We start from the raw sequence: 23,931 nt of genomic DNA, 5'->3' as shown, positions 1-23,931 counted from the left end.
GGGAAACTGTGTGAAGCAGCCCTGAAGATCAAGTTCGAAGTTGGGATGGAATGACGGGAGAGCAGCGCGTGTATTTCCGAGGTTGGGATTGCTTCTGGTCAAAAACGGGGCGGAAGGGAATACTTGCCCCCAATTATAATATTATAGCCATAAGCAGTATATGTTGCTGAGACAGCCAATTAGCGCACCTATAGAGTGTTAAGACTTAACTTTGGGGTGGCAAGGTTCGAAATTTCATTTTCATGTTTAGATCCATGTTTTCGACAATCGGCAGTAGCAGCTGCCTTTTCTCGCATCTGCTCAGAATCTGCTTCTTGTTCCCAGTAAATACTGCAACCTGGAGAAGGTGGTGTGGTGGTTACATAATAAACGAGTCATCCTTGAGGACTCAGAGACGGAACTGGTAATGTTAAAATTCGTCGAATAAAACCTGGAATGAAAAGCTGGCCTCAGGAACAGAGAACATGACTTTAATTTCCTGCAATCCCATTCATGCATGTCCCGTACGCAGGGCATTCTACCATCTTTACCCAATCCTACCTACTTGTGACTCCAGGGCCAGAACAACGTAGCTGACCCTTAGTCCGAGAATGCCGACCGTGTGAGGAGCAGGCCATTCGGCCCTTGCAGTCGACACCATCCCTCCGAAGCACATCCTATCAGACCCACACTCCATACCTATTCCGTTCCCCTTCATTTCCATGGCTGATCGCAGTAACCTGCACCCCTTCAGACTGTGGGAGGAAAATCAAACAAGCAAAGACAGAATGTGCAAACTGCAAACAGTTACACAAGACTGTGATCGAATCCATGTCTCTCATGCAGCGAGGGAACAGCGAATCAGGATGAACAACAAATGTTGTCCTGACCAACGACATCGGGAAGAATATTCACAACATGGGCAACGGGACTTGCGTCTGCGTGGACATGATTTGAACCAATCGTTCACTCTGGGTAGATACAAGGACACCAATATCACAGAGAAACCAGGGAAATGCTGGATTCAAATACCTACTGAAGTGGAAACTCATTTACTCAGTCAAACTGGGGACAGACTGTTCAACAGTCCCGTGTGTATGGAGAGCTCAATGAGCAAAAATAAAAACTCCAGAGGAACCAACAAGATTACATATCGCAGAAGGAGATCAATTAAACTGTCAATGCTGCAGTTAATCCCAACCAGCTGCCAGTTTAATACCGTCAAAGTCATAGAATCACACAAAATGAAAACAGGCGTTCCACTCCTACCAGCTCATACTGAACATAATGCCAAACTAAACGCGTCGCATCTGACAGCTTCTGTAATTGTTGAGGGCTAATTATTATTATTACTGCATTGTTAATATGAATGTTCAGATATAATTCTGTTCAAATCCTGGCATGGCAGATGCTGGAATTTTATTTCTATAAATACCTAGAGTTGAAGAGTCTAATGATGATGTTGAATCAGTTGTTGTCGATCTGATTCACTAATGCCTGATAGAGAAAAAACTGCCATACTTATCTGGTCTGGCTGGCATGTGACTCCAGATTCATAATATCATGGTTGATTCCGTACTGCCTTCTGGGCAATAAATAATGGACTAGGTATGAATTAACAGTTATTTTTAAATCCCACTGAAACTTTCCAATTCATTTATCTAAATATCTTGTAAACATTGTAAATGTACTTTCATTCATCACTGCCTCAGGAAGTGAATTGCACACATAAGCCATTCTCTGTTAAAAACAAGCCTCTCATGTCTTATTTTAAATCTCTCTCTTTTCAACGACAACATTTGCCCTCTCGTTTTGAAGACCCCCTCCTTGGAGAAAAGACAGTTACAGTTAACTCTATCCGACTCTCAAAAAATTATAAATTTCTATCAGGTCGCCTTTCAAACTCCAGTGCTCGAGTGAAAATATTCACAGCCTATCCAGCCTTTCGTTTTAACATAAACCTTGCCCACTAGCCATACGCTGGTATACCTCTTCTAAACCTACTCCAGCTTAATAATTTCCTTGTTATTACTTGGCGACAAGAACTGGATGCAGTACTCCAGAAGAGACCTCACCCAATATCCTATTCAACTTCAACAATACGTACCAACTCCTATGCTCAAAGGACTGAGCAACGAATGCATGTTGACATTTTTTAAACATTCTGTCGATATGTGAAGCAAACTAAAAAGAAATATTTAACTTCATCCCTGGCCTCCGTGTTCCACAACACTATGCAACACCCTATCACTAATTGTATAAACCCTCCTCATATTTGATGTAGCAAAATGCAATACCTTCCATTTATCCAGATTGAACTACAAGTGACATTTTGCAGCCCAAAGACGCATTGGATTACGATCCTTCTGGAATCTTAGATCACCTTCTTTACAGTCTCGAATTCAGGTGTCCACTGTGAGCTTATGACCCATGGCTTCTCTGAGTTCCATTGTTTTCTCATACTGGTCAACGATTTTTAATTATTTGTCGTGGTGATCATTTAGCAGTATGCAAATTATGTAACAATTAGTCATTTAGTTAACCATGAGGAAGAAAGCCATAGACTGCAGGGAGATTGGAAACAATTGGCAAGAAAAAGTGCTGAAATGAATTCAATCCAGTGAAGTGGATGATAATGAATTTGGGGAGAAACAATGATACAAGAGTGAATACTGAGTGGTTTACAATAATAAAAGAGAAATTGGAGTAGGCATTCACGATTTTTTGAAGGGAATAGCACAAGGGATCAAATGGTCTCGAGGGGTTGGAGATACTTTCTGCTCTTGATCGCAGGTGGCAATGATCCTGGAACTAAAGCAACTGCCTATTCAGAGATGAGTCAGAGGACTGGCCACAAGTGTGGTCATTGCATTCTTCTATTTTATGAAGAATGATAAAATAGAAGATGGAGGGCGGAAATAGACCATTTGTCGCATCATGTATGGATCAGCACTCAATCAGATCTTCGCTGACAAGGCTCCAAGTCAGGCTTGCATGTTTGTTGGAGGAGAAGGAGCAAATGGAGGTCATTCGATGCAGAAGTCCATTAGACAATAGAACAGAAATTAAACAATTCAGCGCAGTGTGTCTGCTCTGCTATTAAATCATGGCAGATATCTTTCTAAACCCAATTCTCCTGCTTTCGCCCCATAAACCTTGATCCCCTTGACAACCACGCTGCTACATACCTCAGTCTTACATATAATCACAACCCTGGCTTCCACAGCCTTATCTGGCAACGAATTCCATACATTCACCACTCTCTGGCTGAATAAGTGTCTCTTATTTCTGCTCTCAAATGTCGTCCCTTTTCTCCAAAATTGTGCCTTTGGGTTCTAGTCTCTACTAAAAATGAAAACCCCTTCCCAGCATCCACTCTGTCTCGGCGATTCACGATTGTATAAGTACGAATTAGATTTCCTCTTATTCTTCTAAACTTCATCGAGTACTGACCCAGAGTCCTCGAACGTTCCTCATGTGTCAAGCTTTTCATTTCTGACACCATAATGGTGAATCAGCTCTGAACACACTCCAGCACCAGTGCATCCTTCCAAAATATTTGAGGACCAAACGTACACACAGTAATCCAGATGTGGTCTGACCAGACTGTGAAAGAGCCGCGGAAGTGCATCCCTGCGTTTATATTCAAATATTCCAAAGATAAATATCAGCATTGCAGCCGTCTTCCAAACTACAGCTTCAATCTGCAACTTCATCTTAAGAGAATCCTGGGCTAAAATACTCAAGTATCCTTGCACTACAGACATGCGCACCTTCGCCCCATTTGGACAACAGTCCGTGTCTTTATTCTTCCGACCAAAGTGCAACACTTCACACTTTCCCACATTATGCTCCATCTGCCAATTATTTTCCGATGCTCCCTACATGTCCATATCCTTCTGCAGCATCCCCGCCTCCTCAATGCTATCTGTATTTCTGCCATTGCATTGTCTGCAAATTGACACACAGTGCTCTCAGGTACTTTACCTCGATCGCTAATGGAGAAAATGAAAAGTTGTGGTCCCAACACAGCCTTGAGGAACGCCACTTGTCATCAGCTGCCATCCCGAGAAAGATCATTTTGCTCCCAATCACTGCTTTCTGTCCTGCGAGCGCAGCTTTCCTCTGAAATAATGGGCCCTTATCTTATTCAGTAGCCTCCTGTGCGGCAAATATCAAAGGCCTACATGAAGCCTTATAACCTTCCTCGTTACTTCCTCAAAGAGGATTTTTTCCAGATTTGTCAAGTATGGCCTCTCCATGATGAAACCATGCTGACTTTGCCTTATTTTAACATACACTTCCAAGTACTCAGAAATTTCTTCCAACGGAATGGATTCCAGGACCTTATCCACAACCAAGATTCGGCTGATTGGTCAGCTTTTGTGTTGTTTCCTTTTAAAATGGGGTGTTACGTTTGTGATTTTTCAGTCCCATAGCACCCTTTCTGGTTCTAGCGATTCCTGAAAGCTCTTCACTAACATATCCACTATTTCTTCAGTTGTCTACCTTAGAACTCTGGAGTGTTCTCTATCTGATCCAGACGATGTATCGACGTTCAGGCCATCCAGTGTTTTTTGCACCTTCACAGGGATGGCCACTAGACTCACATCTGTTCCCCCATTTTCTTGTATGTTTGGGTACATCTCATGTCTTCCACTGTGAAGACTGGCACAAAATATTTTTTCAGTTCCTCAACAATTTCCTTGTTCCCACTACTTTCTGTCAATTGTCATTTTCCAATGGCCCATTGTCAACTTCTACCTCTCTTTTGCGTTTATATGAATAAAGAAACATAGAACATAGAACATAGAAGAATACAGCGCAGTACAGGCCCTTTGGCCCTCGATGTTGCGCCGATCCAAGCCCACCTAACCTATACTAACCCACTATCCTCCATATACCTATCCAATGCCCGCTTAAATGCCCATAAAGAGGGAGAGTCCACCACTGCTACTGGCAGGGCATTCCATGAACTTACGACTCGCTGAGTGAAGAACCTACCCCTAACTTCAGTCCTATATCTACCCCCCCCTTAATTTAAAGCTATGCCCCCTTGTAATACCCGACTCCATACGCGGGAAAAGGTTCACACTGTCAACCCTATCTAACCCCCTAATCATCTTGTACACCTCAATCAAGTCACCGCTAAACCTTCTTTTCTCTAATGAAAACAGCCCCAAGTGTCTCAGTCTTTCCTCATACGATCTTCCTTCCATACCAGGCAACATCCTGGTAAACCTCCTCTGCACCCGTTCCAGTGCCTCCACATCCTTCCTATAGTATGGCGACCAAAACTGCACACAATATTCCAGATGCGGCCGCACCAGAGTCTTATACAACTGCATCATGACCTCAGGACTCCGGAACTCAATTCCTCTACCAATAAAAGCCAGTACGCCATATGCCTTCCTCACCGCACTATTTACCTGGGTGGCAACTTTCAGAGATCTGTGTACATGGACACCAAGATCCCTCTGCTCATCCACACTACCAAGTATCCGACCATTAGCCCAGTACCCCATCTTTTTGTTATTCTTCCCAAAGTGAATCACCTCACACTGAGCTACATTGAATTCCATTTGCCACCTTTCTGCCCAGCTCTGCAGCTTCTCTATATCCTGCTGTAACCTGCCACATCCTTCCTCACTGTCAATAACTCCTCCGACTTTCGTATCATCCGCAAACTTGCTCACCCAACCTTCTAACCCCTCTACCAGGTCATTTATAAAAATGACAAACAGCAATGGTCCCAAAACAGATCCTTGCGGAACACCGCTCGTGACGGCACTCCATGAAGAAACTTTGCCATCAACTACTACCCTCTGTCTTCTTCCATCCAGCCAATTCCTAATCCAAACCTCCAACTCACCCTCAATGCCAAACAACTGCAGTCTTACTTTATATTAGTAGTTATCTTATATTTAATCTTCTCCCTCCTCATTTGTTTGTTGTTGCCCTTTGTGGGTCTTTGTGATTTTACCAATCCTCTGATTACCCACTGCCCTTCGCCACATTATATATTTTCTCTTTTGCCTTTATGCTATCGATGACTTCCTCAGTCCGCCATGGTTGCCTCATCCTCCCTACACCATGCCTTATTTTCCACAGCATGTGTCTCTGATGTGTCTGATGAATTACGCTCGGACACTCCTGCTACTGCATTTCCACTTTCCTGCTTTCTTGCTAGGCTTCTGTCCTCACCAATTTCATCCAGCTCCTCCCTCATGCCTTTACACTTGCCTTTATTCAACTTTAATACCGTTATCGTTGATTGTATATTCTCCCTCTCAGGGTAATTGCAGGGTAAATTCAATCATATTATCATCACCGCCTCCTAAAGGTTCCTTCATCTTCAGCTCCCTTGTCTCGACTGCCTCATTTCACAACGCTAAATCGAGTATTGCCGGATCCCTACTTGGCTCCACCACATGGTGCTCCAAAAATCCATGTCGTCGACATTCCACAATTGAATTGAATTCAATTGAATTCATTGTCACGTGCACTGAAGCACAGTGAAAAGCTTTGTCTTGCGATCATTGCAAGCATATCACAGAGTTAAGTTGCATAGATGTATAAATAATATGCAAACATATAATAGCTTGTCCTTTGCGTTTGTCTGGGCCGAGTTCACCACTCGCTGTAACCGTCTCCGATCTCGAATAGTACAGGTGCCATACCAGGTAATGATACATCCAGATAGAATGCTCTCAATTGTGCACCTATAAAAGTTGGCAAATGTATTCGCAGTGGTGCTTCAAGTGATCATCGATTATTTTTAAATTTCCACCACCACTCGCGAGATGCCATCATCAGACATATATCCCTCTCCCGTCCCTGTCCACCATCCACAGTGACCATTCCCAACAGTAAACCCTTTTGCAATCTGCCTTCACTCCCAATACCTGAACCAAGTCGCCTCATGGAGTCTTCCCCCTGCATCTCTGCTTTTCTGACACATAAATGCACAGAACGTAAAAATCCGTGCAGGAGTAGGCTGTCCGGCCCTTCAAGCCTGCTCCGCCGTTCAATCATATCATTGCTGATCTTGCTAAAGACTCAAATCCGCTTACTTGCCGTCTCATTGTATCCCTTATTATCTTTATCATTCAAATGAAGTATCGCTCTTAGCTTTAAACACTTGTATTGAACGAGCATTCACGTCTTCGCTGGGCAACATATTCTATATATTAACATCCGTCTGGGTGAAGAAGGTCCTTCTGAAATCAATCTAAGTCTGCTCCCTCTAATCCTGAGGCTATGGCCTCTTGTTCGAGTTTCACCCGAATGAGGAAGCATCCTTTCTAATTCTATCTAATCTATTCCGTTCAAAGTTTTATGTTTCAGTAAGATTGACCCCTTATTTTTCTAAATTCCAAAGAAAATAATCCTAATCTACGCAGTCTCTTTTTATAGGCCAACTCCCTTAACTTCGGAATCAACCGAGCGAACCTCCTCTGCACCCCTCCTCCCCCCCCCCCCCACCCACCCAAGTGCTAGTGCATCCGTCCTCAAGGAAGGGAACCAAACGTGCACACAGTACACCAAGGATAGCCTCACCAGCACCTTGTACAGCTGTAACATAACATCTCTGCTTGAACCTTCATGAACCTACGTTACGTCTTTCCAATTTCTATCTCGATGCCCTGCTATTTCTTCCTTGATAATAGACTCAAGCATCTTCCCCACTGCAAAAATTAAGCTTACTAATCAATAATTAAGCTTACTAATCAATGTCCCTTCTCATCCTCGAAAGGACCAACATTTACTTTAGCCACTCTTTCTTCGTTTTATATTTTCATAGAAACTTTTTCTGTCCGTCTTTGTATTCTGTACTTCGTCATGTTTATCTTTAAAGTTTCCCCAATCTTCCAGTTTCAAGCTGTTCTCGGCTACATGGTATGCTTTCTCTTTGACTTTGTTAGCCTCCCTTATTTCCGAAGTCACGCAAGGCAGATTACCCCTTTTCTTGCAGTCCTTCCTTTTTACTGGAAAATAACTTTGCTGAGCACTTCTACAAAACAATCTTTTTGGAAGTCCTGCGCTGCTCGATATCTGTCCCACCAAATAATCTTTGTTTCTAGTCTACATTAGACAGGTGTGCTCTCATTCTATTGTTGTGACCCGTGTACATGCACAGGATTTTATCTTGACAGTCCCCATCTGAAATCTAAGATCTGCCATATTGTGATCTCTCGTTCCAAGAGGATCCCTAACTATGAGATCATTAATTATTCCTGTTCCATTACACAGGACCAGATCAAGGATTGTTTTCTCCCTCGTCGCTTCCATTGCATACTGTTCAAGCAAACCATCATGGGTACATTCATCGACCTCCTCATCGACCAAGCTACATGTAAATTAAAATCCCTAATGATAATAGCTGACCCATTTTTACAGGCATTGCTTATTTGTTTGTTATTGCCTTCACCAGTGTGATGTTATTGTTTGCTGGCCTATAGACTGCAATTATCAGTGACTTTTTCTTCTTAGAATTTCTACTTTCCACGCAAAGTAATTCAAACATTCCCAATAGAACACACATTGTCTCTCTACGCTGCCCTAATGTCGGCCTTGAATAACAGAGAGACACCAACGTCTTTACACTGCTCTCGAAACTTCCAAATACTCTCGTACTCCTGGATGTTTAACTCCCAATTGTGTCCAGCCCTTAACCGTACCTCTCTAACGGCTATTAAATCATTTTCATTCATGTTGATTTGTGCCATTATGTCTTCAACCATGTTACAAATGCGACCAGCATTCAGGTGAAGTGCCTTTTTGTTAGGCTTCTTGTTCTCATGATTTCTCTCATAATATTTCTGTTTGCTGCTTGTCTCTACTCACCTGTCTATTGGCGTCTTCTCTCCTCTGTTTCCAATGGCCCAAACAAACCTTCTCGGTGAAGCAACACATGAACTACACTTCACGCAATCCAATCTACTGCAATGTGGTTTCCACTATCTTGGGAAACGAAGTTTGGATTCGGTGAGCACATTGCAGACAATAAAAGTTCTGTCTTCAAGAAGAGTTCCAGCGAAACTCAGGGCATGCTGGAAGGATACCACCTCAGTTTGTATTTGGGGCCTGCAGCCTTCCAGACTCCATATCATTTTCATTATTTTAGGGCCTGTACTCTCCCAATCCTATCCCTCTATCAAACACGCAAAGGCCCTATTGTCACAGAGCCTGCAATAACACACTACGTATGGTTCGCCACGAACAGTCTCCATTAATAGCTATTCACCCTTCCAGCCAGATCATCATCCAATCCTTCGTCCAACTGTTCTTCTCTCTACTTGAACTCTATCCACCCCTTTCGTTTATTCCTTACCCTCACCCAACCCCCACTATATCTTCTGCAGATTAACCAACATTTTCCAAGCTATCGTCAGTTCTGAGGATGGTCACTGGACTCGAAATGTTAACTCTGATTTCTATTTTCAGATGCTGCTAGACCTGCTGAGTTTTTCTAGCACCATCTGGTTTTGCTCTCGTTAGAGTCGGATACTGTGAATATTCGAAGAAGAATGACTGCGCATGACCTGGTAGCAGCCTGTTACTCTGCCTGTGCAATGATCCCCTGCTCAGATTTCAGAACTGTGTTCCTCTTGAAAAATTCTCTTGTGGATAGTTCCCATTACAAGGTGAGCCATCGACATCAACTTCTTAGGTCAACGAAGATAGCAATCATTTCTACCGCAATTCTTTCCTGGATGTGATGAACAGCAGAGAGAAAAAAATCCCTCATGTCAGATGTGAATGGATTGGAGTCCACGCAGGAGGTGTCATCAAGTGACGGTCTTTTTTTCGGATAGAAAACACTGAAACGCTTTCTCACTCACAATGTTTAAGAGGCGCAAAGGCTGAAAACAGCGTCTTCCAGTTAAAATAGGTGAATGCGTTCCCTCCAGTGTTAGAATTCAGTAGTGTACAGTTGTAAAGATATATGGATCAATCACTTTACACATTCAGATGGCGAGCAGTCCCTTTGTGGGAAGACATCTGTATAGAATGCAGGAAGATGATCAGTTTCATATCGGAATTGAGATTATACTGGAGGTGTTGAGAGTCTTAAACGTGGACGAATCCCCAGCAGAGAGTGGAGACTTACCACACGTAACTTTGTGAGACAAAGGAGCAATTTAAGGGGTTCTGACCAATGTTAACATTCCTCTTTGGCCGCAGGGGAGTTGGTCGAGGACTGCAGGACTACTAATGGGTTTCCACTTTTTTACAAGGCAGGTAGAAACAAACCAGCGAAATACAGCAAAGTGAGTCTCAGGAGTGGTCGGGAAACGTTTGGAGAAACCTTTGAAGGAGAAAATTAATTGCGACTTGTCCAGGCAATGTTTGATCAAGGAGTCAGCATGGATTTGTCAAAGGAGGTGATACATAACAGATCTGATTACATGATTTGAGGAAGTGATCAGATGTTCAAATGAGGGGAATGAAAATGATGTCGTGTATGTGGGTTTCAGCGAAATCCCCCACGGGAGACTGATAACAGGCTAAAAACATAAACAATTCACGATCACGAGGTGTCAGCCAAATGGATCAGAGATCAGGTACAAAGCTGGCAAGCAGTTTGATGAAACAAATTGAAATCGCGGGAAAGACATGTACCAGGCTGACCCAGAACTGATTCTCTGCACAGAGGGCAAGAATGTTCTCCCCCTAGCAGAGAGTGCAGGCAGATTTCATCGGGGTACAAAACAAAGAGGATAATCTTAAAGCTGTAACAGCATAGTGGCGAAAATTGACAAGTGATTAAAACAAGAATAAACTGAATGGAATTCAAACAAGCGTCTGGCAGTAACAATTCAATTGTAATTGCCACTGGAGATTCCAGCCATCTCCTTGAACAGGTGAGAATGTCTTCGTGAGGATTCTTAACGGTATTTCCTGTCTGCACGAGTATGTGTTTCCCACACCACAGTTAATTGCCCGGGAAGCACACACATGTTTCTTCGGTTTTAAACAGAAATGCAGCAGGAGTCGAAACAGTATTTTAACAAGCTGCGTCGTTGGAAACGATCAGCAGAAATGGCAGTGGTGGGATTCGAACCCACGCCTCTGTCGAGATTGAAGCCTAAATCCAGCGCTTTAGACCGCTCGGGCCACACTACCAGCCAGACGCGCTCCTCATTTTCTTGCACTTCCAATTGTGATGCTGCAGAACAACAGATGCAAAGTCACATGAAAAGGGTTCCATGTGACTATGACTATGTAGTTCCAACTACAAATGTATCTGTGAGTGCGTGAGAACACGCCTGAGTCACCTTCACACGTCCCTGGTTGCTGAGTGAATCACAAAGAAGGAATTTCACCAGAGCTGCAACTGCCTCACTTCCCCACTCACCCTCCCCGTTTACATTTTCCTGCTCGTCAGTGATTTAAAGAAAACCAAATGGATGCGATGTCATTCTGTAGCCTCTCTGTCGATTCCTCCGTTTCAGTTCCAACGTGGTTAGATCTCGGGGCGCAACTTAATACTAGCGACGCTATGAAAGCACAGGTCCAGATGTTCCTCTGAGAGTGTAATTTCTTTCATTGCTGTTGCTAATTGAATGAGCCACTAACGTGCGAACTGCTCCAAAACATGATTCAGGACGTCTGGTGACAACTCTCGCACGTTGAATAACGACAGACAGCTTCCAAGTGATGTCCTTCATAGACGACTTTGGGGGTACAATTGACAGACAGACTAGTTCAGGAATCCGTGGTGCGCTGTGACACCAGCGCATCAGCTTCTTCCCTGTTTTGGAAACGCGCCGCCTGCACAAGGAATGCAAATGCGGTACTGCTTTTCGTGGAAGGATCAGAACGCGATAACTACACTCTCAAACAGAATGGCATATGATCAGAACCAGGAGAAAAACTTTAAAATACTTTGCACAGTTATTAAATGGAGTTGCATTACATTTCACTACGAGAGCAGATTTGTTCAAGCAAATTCGAAGGCAGTTTGCAGATGGGAAAGCAAGCAAGAAAATTCCGTTCTTGTCCATGTAAAATGCTGCAGTTGAAGAACAAAGCAGTTTCTGCCTAGTTTTGAACTGGGGACCTTTCGCGAGTAAGGCGAACGTGATCACCACTACACTACAGAAACAAGCCGCAGTCGCTTCTGCAGAGCCTCAGTGACATCCAGCACTGAACGTTGAATCCATTTTACCTTTCACCTTTCTGTTTCCAATCGCTCGTTGTTTAATGGGACTTGTTTAATTTTGGCTATGTGGTGAGCATGGACGAGATACACCGAAGTATCTGTTTCCACGCGGTGTGTGCAAATAACATTGTGTTGCTTACACCGGCTGTAAAGGATTACTTTTTAGCGGAGCTTGCCGTCGCAGTCTGTGGCACAATCATTTAGTCTGTTCGACTGCTCACGGGAAAGGTAGTATTGTGAAACACTGCAGAAATGAACGACTTCCTTACTTTTGCTCCGACTGACCATACTCTGGGAAATTTTCCCAGATTCTCAGTTGAGGATTTTTGCAGCTGGAAGTTACCTCAGAAACCCTGTTATTCGTAAGCATGAATGCTAAATGTGAGACAGTCCGGGGTCATGAACCATAAAGTAATGTCACAACTAACAACAGGGCATTTCCAAACTACTCTTTCAAACATACTGGAGCCTGAGTGCACCACTGCTTTCCAGACAATGTTGAAAAGAGAGAAAGAAAGGACACATTAAGAATGGCCATAAAAAAGTGAATTTCACCAATCACAGTCTCGAATAGATTACATTTTCCTTCCGATGTCTCCAGGACGGAGATGAAGGAAATCGGAGAAAATAAATATCATATGACAACGAAATTCATTGGGACTTTTTTCTCATTGGCCAGAAAACCAAATAACGACGAGTCGAGTCACCGAAGGACTTTGTTTCTCAACCGCGATGAAATAACAGTCTCCATTCGGTTCCATTAAAATCTCAACTTGCCTGGAACGGAAAGCAACACTCGAGCTGCTTGCGATTTTCCGCGCGGGAGGCGAGCACGATCTTGACAGCACAGACACTTCCCCACACCACAGTTCATTCCCCGGGAAGCAATACCATTTTCTTTCTGTCTTAAATAGAAATGCACCAAGCGTAGGAACTGCATTACAACAAGGCTGCATCGTTGGAGTTGATCAACGAATTTTGCAGCGAAGGAATTTGAACCCCGCCTTTTGCCGAGAGCACTGTCGAGACTGGAGCATTAATCCAGCGCCTCAGACCGCTCGGCCACACTTCCAGCCGGCAGAGCTGCCCCTTTTCATGCGCTTCCAATTGTGCTCCTGCATAACAACAGATGCAAAGTCACGTGAAAAGGGTTCAATGATCTCTCTCCGACTCGCACATCTGCTGCGATGTGCCCGTCTACAATATCAATTTCACAGCAGCTAATGATAGCCCATCATTGGGGGACGTTGACGTACATTTGACAGACAGACTAGTTCAGGAATCCGTGATGCACTGTGACACCAGCGCATCAGCTTCTTCTCTGCCTTGGAAACGGGCCGCCTGCGCAAGGAATGCAAATGCGGTACTGCTTTTCGCTGATGGATCAGAACGCGGGAACTGCACTCTCAAATAGAATGGCGTATGTTCAGAACCAGGTTGGAGAAAGCCTTAACAACGTTTCGCCCAATAATTAAATGGAATTGCATTACTTTTCACCCGAGAGCAGGTTTGCGTGAGCAAACTCAAAGCCAGGTTTGCGAATGGCAAAGCAAGCAAGAAAGCTCCATTCCCGCTCGTCTAAAAGGCTCCTGTTGGGAACAGGGCTGTTTCTGCCCAGTTTCAGACTTGGGATCCTTTCCTGTGAAAGGCGAACGTGATAACCATGACACTTCATAAACAAGTCGCGCCGGGAGCTGTTGCTGTTCAGCGGTGTCCCGCACTAACATTTGCTGCCGTTCTACGCTTCATCTTTCTGTCTCCAATAGCTCGTTGTTGTCCAGCGTTATTGGCATAATCGAAAAGGTTAGAATATCACGTAAAATTGCTTACAGAATATAGACAAGGATGTTGTCAGGGTTACAATGTTTGGACTGCAGGGTGAGGCAGTATGGAAAGTTTGTAAACTGAGTGTTTAATATTTTTACCCAAGGTGGGGCGAGTTGAAAACTAGAGAGCATAGGTTTAAGGTGAGAATGCTAAAATTTTAAGAGAGACCTGAGGCACCTTTCCCACAGAAGGCTGTGCGTGTTTGGAATGAGCTACCAGAGGAAGTGGTGGAGGCTAGTACACTCAGAAGATTTCAAAGGCAACCGGATCAATTTCTGGATAGGAAGGGTCTAGAGGGATAGGAGCCACAATAAGACACACAGGATTTGAACAATTATTAAATATTACATATTAGCAACAATTGTTTTTGTAAACAGTTCATAGCAAACTTGGAAATGATTAAAAATCTCATATTGCTATCCATAATGTGTAGAACTGACCAGTAATTATTGGAATGCAAAACATTCAGCAGTGTCTTAACTTATAAGGCCCAATATTAATCCAACGATTACTGTGAACATTCAAATGCTGTTAGTGCATGATGGGAAATGATTAGTTGGTATGTGGATGTGTTGACCTGAAATAAAAGATACATCTTTCATTGTAATACTGGCACTAATAAATAATGGAGTCAGCTATTATGTGAATCTTGCGATGCATGTTACAAAACATCAACTAAATTTCTGTATGACTGTTGGAATGACAATGAATTGATCATTAATTTTAGAATTCTGACAAAGTAAATTGTACAATATTTCCCAACGAGTTTGCTCTGATGTCGATTAGATATTTAGTAAAGTCAGTGAACTGAGAATTAAAATACTGGTATGATGAGTTCGATAAAAACTGATACGTAGCAAGTATTGATCAGAATTGTGCTGTCATTTAAAACTCTCAGTTATCGAAGAATTCTAAGCTTCGTGTTGCTGCTATTCTTGTAGAATTACCATATGTAATTGTTGCAATTTCTGTGTCATTAATGTTTTGACATTTATGACAGAATAACAAAGAAAATAAGTGAATAAAGAACATAGGTATCAGAAAAATACAGTCAACGGCATTTATAGAGAAATTGCTTTGAATATTGTCTCTGGAAAAAAAAACAGCTGATTAAGTTTAATGGGGATCTGATCAAAATGTACTGAGTCACAATTACACTTTTGTATGGGTGATTGAACTGGATTGCCCATACCATGAACTTGCGTCATCTCAATACATGCTTTGAATTTTTTTATATTAGATCTCCCACAGTGTGGAAACTGGGCCTTCGGGCCAACAAATCCACACCGACCCTCCGAAGAGTAACCCACCCAGTCCCAGTTCCCTCTGACTAATGCACCTAACACTATGGGCAATTTAGCACAGCCAATTCACCTGACCTACACATCTTCGGACTGTGGGAAGAAACCAGGCAAACCCAGACAGATACGGAGAGAATGTGCAAACTCCATACAGACAGCTGCCCGAAGCTGGAATTGATTACTATGAGCATTCTCAGCTGTAAATATTTTAGTTTGATTATTGCCCTAGGAAAGATGTAGCACGTAAATAATACAAAGATATCTCTTGCTTATCTTACTGTGGGGCGATAGCATTATTTTAATAGCATTTTGTTGTGACCTTGGTTGGATATTAATTAAGACTGGTAACACCCTGTGGATTAAAATATAGTAGCTGGCTTTAAGGATAGATGAAAAATAAGAACCATTCACCGAATGTTGAACATAATTTTTTTTTGCTCAAAAATGCAGGGAATACATGAAAAAAAAATGTATTGGTTTCCATGTAGAGCATTGTTATTTAAAATTATGTCATTATTCTTATCAATGTTGATATATTTGTGTCAGAATTAGAAAGAAAAATGCATAGAGTCGAAGTGAACATTACACTGAACAAAAGCTACATTAAATGACATTTGACTGAAAAAGGAATTTTCATAAATACATCATCAATGTACATTGACATATAACATTAAAATAAGAATGACAAGACTGGAACAAGTTCAAAGCAGTTTTCGAATTATTAAACGAAAACAATAAATAGTTTGCAGCACGCATGAATTAAAGAAGCAGTCTTTAATGTGACATGTCAGCTGAAGACCACTTCCCATTTTCCAGAAATGCAGGACTTCCAAAAATTCAAAATTTAGTGTTGTTGAGTAATACAGTAAAATGTGTGCAACATGAGCTTTCTCTTGCACACAGGAAAGAACAAGAAAATGTAAAAGATTTTCAGCATGAAATGGATTTATTTCTTAGTATTACAGTCAATATTCATTCAAAAGTGTAATTGTTGGTTTAAGCAGCAGACATTTTGTTTAATTAGTGAGCTGAAATGTAAGATATCGATTGCATTTATTGGATGGACTGAGGGCCAAAAGTTTACCTTGGTAATTGCTCTCAGGAACAATAAAATACTTCGGGTACTCTACTGAACAGTAATTAGATGCTCATGAAGATCTGTGTTCTACAATGTGCTGTGTTTTGTGTGAGCACTGATTTCAATAATGCAGATGGAATAATTTGGTGTCAATGATCTTATTTAAAATTAATGAAATTTTGATGCTAGCATTGCTTTGGAAACACACTTTAACCATCATGCAATAAATGAGAGTTACGCAAAGTCAAATGAAAATACTCCAATATTTTCGAAACATTTCAATCTGACATTCAGTGTACATAGGTGAGTGAATTTTTTTTAAAAAACTTCAGACAATCCATAACCTAAATAATAATTTAAAAATAACTTTGAGTAAAGGATATAAAGACATTAGAAAAATTACAACATTTAGTTACGAATGCAGGAAATCAGCTGATTGATGAATAATAGGAAATGGCATTTATTTATTTTATTGAAGAAGAAATTGATTTTCTTTTCATGGAGAATAAGCTTTTATATCTTTTAGTTGTTTGAGCAAAGCTTTTTGGAAAAAGAATTGATGAATATCCTTACTTCAACTCTTTCTTCTTTAAGACAGCAACATTCTCAAATATTTTCGAAGGAATACCGAACCAGCAGAATTAAATGTATGCTTTTCTATGTGGCCTGAAGAAAATAAATAGCATTGTAATTATTGGAATGAACGACAGATTAAAAACTCATGTTGACTTGAAAGACAATTCAACAGTGTTGCCATCATTAAAATAAAACTTGATGCTCACAATGATTGAGAGATTATATACTGCCATAATTTTATATTTGTTCATATACTGAGTTGGAATTCCACATTGATATATCATACTAGATTGAACAATTATTAGATATTAGCAACAATTGGATTGTCAAAATCATATCAGTCAGTTTAAGAATAATGAGAAATCTCATCTTGCTGTGTGACTGAGCAATGTATAGAAACAAACAGGAATTATTCCAATAAAAGGTACTTATAGTTCTCTGAATTTTAAAGTCTGAAATTATTGTGATTATTCAAATGGGTAAATATCAGATATTTACAAAGAGTGTTTGATGGGAAGTCATTGGTTCCATTGTGGGATAGTTGAGCTGAAAAATGGATTTTATATTGTAGTATTCATGCTAAGATACAAATGATTAACATAAAATGTGAATCTCACAACATTTGATAGAAAGACTAATTGAAATAATTGTGTAATAATTGCAATGATAATGAATGGATAATTAATGTTGTAATGGAAGCAAATAAAGTGATTCAATATCTTAACAGCACTTTGCTGCGATGTTGATTGGATAGTCATGAAGGTTGGTAAACAAAGGAATACAATACAGGTTTAAAGACCGAACACACAAAAAAAAATCCATTCAGTGATTATTGGACAAAATTTTCTTTTTGTTCAATAATGGAGGAAATGCAAGAATTTAATTTTGATCCATTGATTTCCTTGTAGAGCGATGCTATTTTAAATTATATAATTATTATTCTGATCAATGTTTAGATATTTGTGTCAGAATTAGGAAGAAAATAAACTGACAGTGAAAGTGAATTTATAGTGAATAAAAGATGCAGTGAATGACATGTGGTTTAAAAAGGATTTGTATAATTTTGTAATTATTGCACATTGATAAATAATGTTGAAATAAAAATCAAAAAAACAATATATTCAAAGCATCCTTTTTTACAATTAAAATTAAAATAATAATCATTTTGACGAACATGATTTGAAAAAGAAAACAGGCATTTAATGTGATATTTTACCTGAAGACAACTTTCCTTTTTCAAAAAGTAGGGCTTCCAAGAATTGAACATTTAGTGTGTTGGTTGAACGAACAAACAAATGGATGTAACTGCACTTATTCTTGCATGCAACACAACAAACTTCATAAAAATTTTAAAAGAATTTTAGTATGTAAAAGATGTAGGTCTTAGTGGGATGATTTTAAACACAACACAAGTTTGTATTGAATTGAATTCTAGTCAAAGCAAGTCAACAGGAATCCACTATTAAAAGAAAAGTCAATAGGATTCCATTATTGAACTAAAAATCAACTGGGACTGCAATATTACAATAAAAAACTGCTTTCGACGAATGGGAAACTACACTGTAATATGGTTGCATCAGTTGATGTACTGTGCCATAATATCATACTTAAAGCTGGATATACTGTATTTGAACAATGTTAAAATATTTTTTGGCTACAATCTGGATTACAAAAAGTTCATTGCAACCATGTTAATGATGAGAACTGTCAGGTTGTTATGTAACTACGTAATGTGTAGAGATGAACAGTAATTATTGGTGTGAAAAGAAATCAGACATGACTTGATTTATATGTCTGAACGTTAACGTCATGATTCCTGAGCGTATTCAAATAAGAAATAATAAGGTATTTACTGCAAGTGCTGGAATGAATATCATTGTTTGTTTAGTGGGTGTGTTGACCTGGAATAAATAATTTGTTTTTCATTGTAATATGAAACAGTAAGAAATAATGGACTTAACTAAAATGCAAATCTCATGTTGTTACAAAGACTAAACTGAATTACTGTCTGATTATTGGAACGACAATGAAATGAAAATTAGTGTTCGAAGTCTTACAACTTAAATAACTCAATATTTCTGAACAAGATTGCTCTGATGTTGATTAGATATTCATTAAAATCAGTGCACTGTGATTAAAAATGTTGGAATAATGGTGTGCAAAAAGCACCTCAGATATGCTGTACTCATTGATCAGAATTATTTTGCCATTCAAAATTCTCAGCTTTTCAATATTCTATTTTTCTTAACTCGGGTTTGCTTCTGAAGAAAAATAATTAATAATTGTAGTTACTTTATGTATCATCAATATTTAGACATTTGCGCTAAAACATGGAAGAAAATAAGTAGACAAGGAAAATTAATATTACAGAATGAAAGTCAATGTCATTGAGTGGTGAAGAATGGTATTCAATATTTTCTCTGAAGAAACAAATGCGTTTAATGTATATGACTCCAAAATGTTTGCAGATATCGATATAACGAGCTTCAATTACACTTTTGTAGTGATGATTAGACTGGACAATGAGAAAACTTAGAAATATTCAGGAATATCAACATCTACCATCCATTGAATGGGATGATAACGAAATATTTGCTGTGCTTATTGAGCTCAAGGACAATAAGATACTTCAGAAGAGTGTTCTACACAGCAGTAATTAGATGGCCATGAACATGGTCATGTCGTCTTTGTGCAGGGTGTGTGTACACTTTGATTTCCCAAACGTGGAGCTGTTTTACAAAGAAGTCCATACTTCCTTCCTTTGGTTTTCTTGCAGACAACACTCCTGTATAATTCATATAATTTATTATGGTCAGTATTTCGACATTTATATCAGAATTCAGAAGAAAATGAGAAGCAATTAACATGAGAATTTTCATGAATGAAAACAATAAATAAAATTTACAGTGGCAATTTTCAGTGTTTTCTCTTAATAAGCAGATGAAGTTTTTTTTAATAGACATGAGTACAAAGTATTTGTACTAAGCGAAAATGAAATGTTTTGCCAACTTTGGACTGGGAACCTGTTCTAAAACTTGTAGAGAATCAGGATCATCAACATCTCGATATATGTTGGTGCTAGCGTCCTCAGCCATCTGTAATAATAAAAAAAAGACTATTGGTTTTAACTGCATATGTCCTGTGTAATTACTGAACAAAAATATCAGGTAACGATTGAATTCATTGGATAGAATGATCAGTAAATGTTTACTGTGGTGCTTGCTCTCAGTAATAAGAAAGAACTTACTCAGGTGATTCTACTCAGCATTAATTATATGATCATCAAGACTTTTGTGTGGCTCGATGTGCCATTTTGTGTGAGCATTGATATCAATAACATTGAGATTTTTTTATGTGATATAGGAATGGATTAACAATTGGGTGTTAAAGATCATAATTAAAGCCACTGTTATAAGAATTTACTCTAATTCCTTTGTGAATCACATTTAAAAACAACATGTGATCAGTGAGACATTTGCAACTTCGATTTTCAAGTAAACGCACCAATATTTTCAAAGCATTTTAATTTCACACTGAATATAAGTAGGCGAGAGGAAAATAAAATGAGCTCTCAGTACATCAATCGAAGTGGAAGGAGAAATTTAATTTGATCAAAAGATGGAGCAATAATGAGATGAATTACAACATTTTGTTGCATAATAAAGGTAATCAAGAGACTGAAGGGCAATAGGAAATGACATCTGTTTCATTTACTGAAGGAGAAATCATTTTTTATCTTGCATAGTACAGAAAAAGGACTGATGTACGTGATTTTTCTGAAATGCATATTGTTTATGTGTTAAATGTTTATTGAAACTCTTTTGCAGGATTGAATTCAGATAATATATTATATGTGAACATTCCTGAGCTGATTGGCAGTAAAATGCTATTGCTCACCATATGGATCCTAATTGGATTCTTTTTTTTAGTTCCCGACAGTGTGGAAACAGGCCCGTTGGCCCAACAAGTCCACAGCGACCCTCCGACGAGTAACCCATTTCCCTTTCACTCGTGCACCTTTCACTACGGGCAATTTAGCATGGCCAATTCACCTAACCTACACATCTTTGGACTGTGGGAGGAAGGCGGAATGCCCAGACGATACCCACACAGACACGGGGAGAATGTGCAAACTCCTCACAGACAGTCGCCCGAGGCTGGAATCGAATCTGGGACCCTGGTGCTGTGAAGCCACAGTGGTAACCACTGACCCACCGTGCCCATCCCCAATTTTTGTAGGATATTTTAAACAAAAAAATCATTATTTAGATAGTTTAAGTTTTAAAATCTACAATGTTCTCAAATTTAAATTTTTCAGATACTATAATGAGACACATAGTTTTGTTAGTGACCTGAAGAAAATAAATCGCAGATTTCTGTGATTATGGAAATGAACAACAGGTCGAAGCAAATCCAATGTTGAATTGAAAAACAATTCAGTCTCCGCTTCGATATTTTTGAACCAACATTCTTGGCTGCTCTGACACACAGCTGCTGAAGGTAGGAATTCGATCCACGCCTCTTCGTCTTGTAGTAGAGACATTACCAGAGCTCCACAAGAGCCTTTCATTATGTTCTCATCAAGGAATGGTGGGAGTATTGTCACATCCTCACTGTGGTTATGCGAACGAAAACTAAACAAGATTCATTGCGATAATTTGCCTGATTCTGTGTGTAATGGACTAACAATGAAATAGTAATTCACAATAATAACGGTACAAAGCACAAATGGTCATACTTAAAAATTAATATCATGATAATTAAATGAAAGACATGTAGACATAATCGTGTGATATTGTAAATTCATTAAAATAAATAAAACTATTCAATATGTTTAAAGTATTTGTTCTTTTAATAAAAAGACAATCAGAATTTTTTGCAACATTAAGAAATCAGAAAAAAGTGTTATTCAATGTGACTATTCAGTTGCAGCCAAATTCCCTTCCTTCCACTACTGTACAACTTTCAACAATTCAAAATTTACTCTTATTGAAAAAGGAAAGAGCAAACAGCTGTAAATTCTTTTTCTTGTTTACACAAAAAAACTCACAAAAATTGAACTATTTTTTCACATTAAAATATTTAACTCAGTTTGATCAGAAATTTAAGCATTGAAGAAAAATATAATCAATTCAAAACACACATCGATGTTCACAATAATTGGGAGATTGAACACTGCAAATCCTTTTCATCCGTTGATGTACTGAGCCATAATTCAACTGTTATACCCCTTAATGTACTGAGCAACTATTAGATATTAGCAATAACTAAATTATTAATATGCTATGAGTGAGCTGAATATTAATGAGAAATCTCACATTGCTAGTTGAACAAGCAATATGTATACATAAACAGTAGTTATTGGATAAAATGTATTTAGATATCTCATTATGGATGGCGCTGTGATTACTTTGACTGTTAATATGAGTGGCAATCAGCTATTTCCAATGAGCATTGTATGGAAAATTAATGCTTTTGTTTTATGAACATGAATAAAATGCTTTGGTTTAGACAATAGACAATAGACAATAGACAATAGGTGCAGAAGTAGGCCATTCAGCCCTTCGAGCCTGCACCGCCATTCAATATAATCATGGCTGATCATTCCTAATCAGTATCCTGTTCCTGCCTTATCTCCATAACCCTTGATTCCATTATCTTTGAGAGCTCTATCCAACTCCTTCTTAAATGAATCCAGAGAGTGGGCCTCCACTGCCCCCTGTGGCAGAGCATTCCACATAGCCACAGTTTATTGTAGTATTGGCACTAAGAAATAATGGATTAAGGTAAGATATGAATTTCAGAAGTTTTCTGACAGGTTTCTAGTCAAACTATCAGTGAAAAATTATGGCTCAGTACAAATATTTTAAACACAAGCCTTAAAGATATTTGTTAATTCAGAACAAAAACTGAAAAATTACCTCTGTAAATGTCATTGACCATATCATTCGATTATACTCAAGTTTGTCGTTTTCCTATTTTATTCCTAATTTTGACAGTCACGGTTAAATATTCATTATATTAAATGTCATGTGAGTTACACATTATTGCACTTGAAATGAGCATAGACATTGACCTGTGCAGCACAGGAATGGACACTTTCCCAATGACATCATCCCGAGCATGATGCCAAATGAAACTCCTCCCTTCTGCCTGCCCTTGGCCCATAACCCTCCATCCTTCTATATTCATGTGCCAATCTGAATGACTGTTAAACGCTCCAATTGTATCTGCCTTCACCACCACCCCAGAAGTCCATTCCAGAAACTTAACACTCTCTGTAAAAATATATTTGCCCCTTGCATCTCCTTTGAAGTCCCCACCATCCACCCACCCCACCCCTCCACCTTAAGTGCATGCCACCTAGTTTTTGACATTTCAATTCTCAGAAAATCATTCTGACTGTTAACCTTATCTATGCATTTCATAATTCTGCCTGATCTGATCAAATCTCCCCTCAAAGTCCACTGCTCCAGAGAAAATATCCTGAGCTTTTCTGGCATCTCATTATAGGTCATACCCTCTAAAAAAGGCAGCATCCTAGTAAGCACCCTCTGCGTCCTCTCCGAAGCTACTCCATCCTTCCTGTAATGTGGTGAACACAATTGAACACAGTACTCTAATATGACCTCACCAAAGTCTGATAAAGCTGCAACATGACAACCTGACTCTGGTAATCAATTTGCTCACCAATAGAGACAGACATGCCAAATGCCATCTTTACCACCTTATCTACTTACATGTTCTCTTTAAGGGAGACGTGGACTTGAATGACACGATTCCCATGAACAACAAAGCTGTTCAGGGTTCCGTCTTTCACCATATATTTTTCCTTATTATTTAATCTCTCAAAGAGCAGCACCTCACACTTACATGGATTAAACTCCATCTGCTATTTCTCCGCCCATATCTGCAGCTTTTCTATGTCCCACTGTAATATTTCGTAACCCTCCACACATCCACTATTCCCCCAACCTTTGCATTGTCTGCACACTTACGAA

Source organism: Chiloscyllium plagiosum, unplaced genomic scaffold (assembly GCF_037043375.1).
Source record: "Chiloscyllium plagiosum isolate Xiang-an unplaced genomic scaffold, Cpla_swu_hap1 HiC_scaffold_42, whole genome shotgun sequence".
In the NCBI taxonomy this organism is placed as follows: Eukaryota; Metazoa; Chordata; class Chondrichthyes; order Orectolobiformes; family Hemiscylliidae; genus Chiloscyllium; species Chiloscyllium plagiosum.
This window is presented reverse-complemented; position numbering follows the sequence as displayed.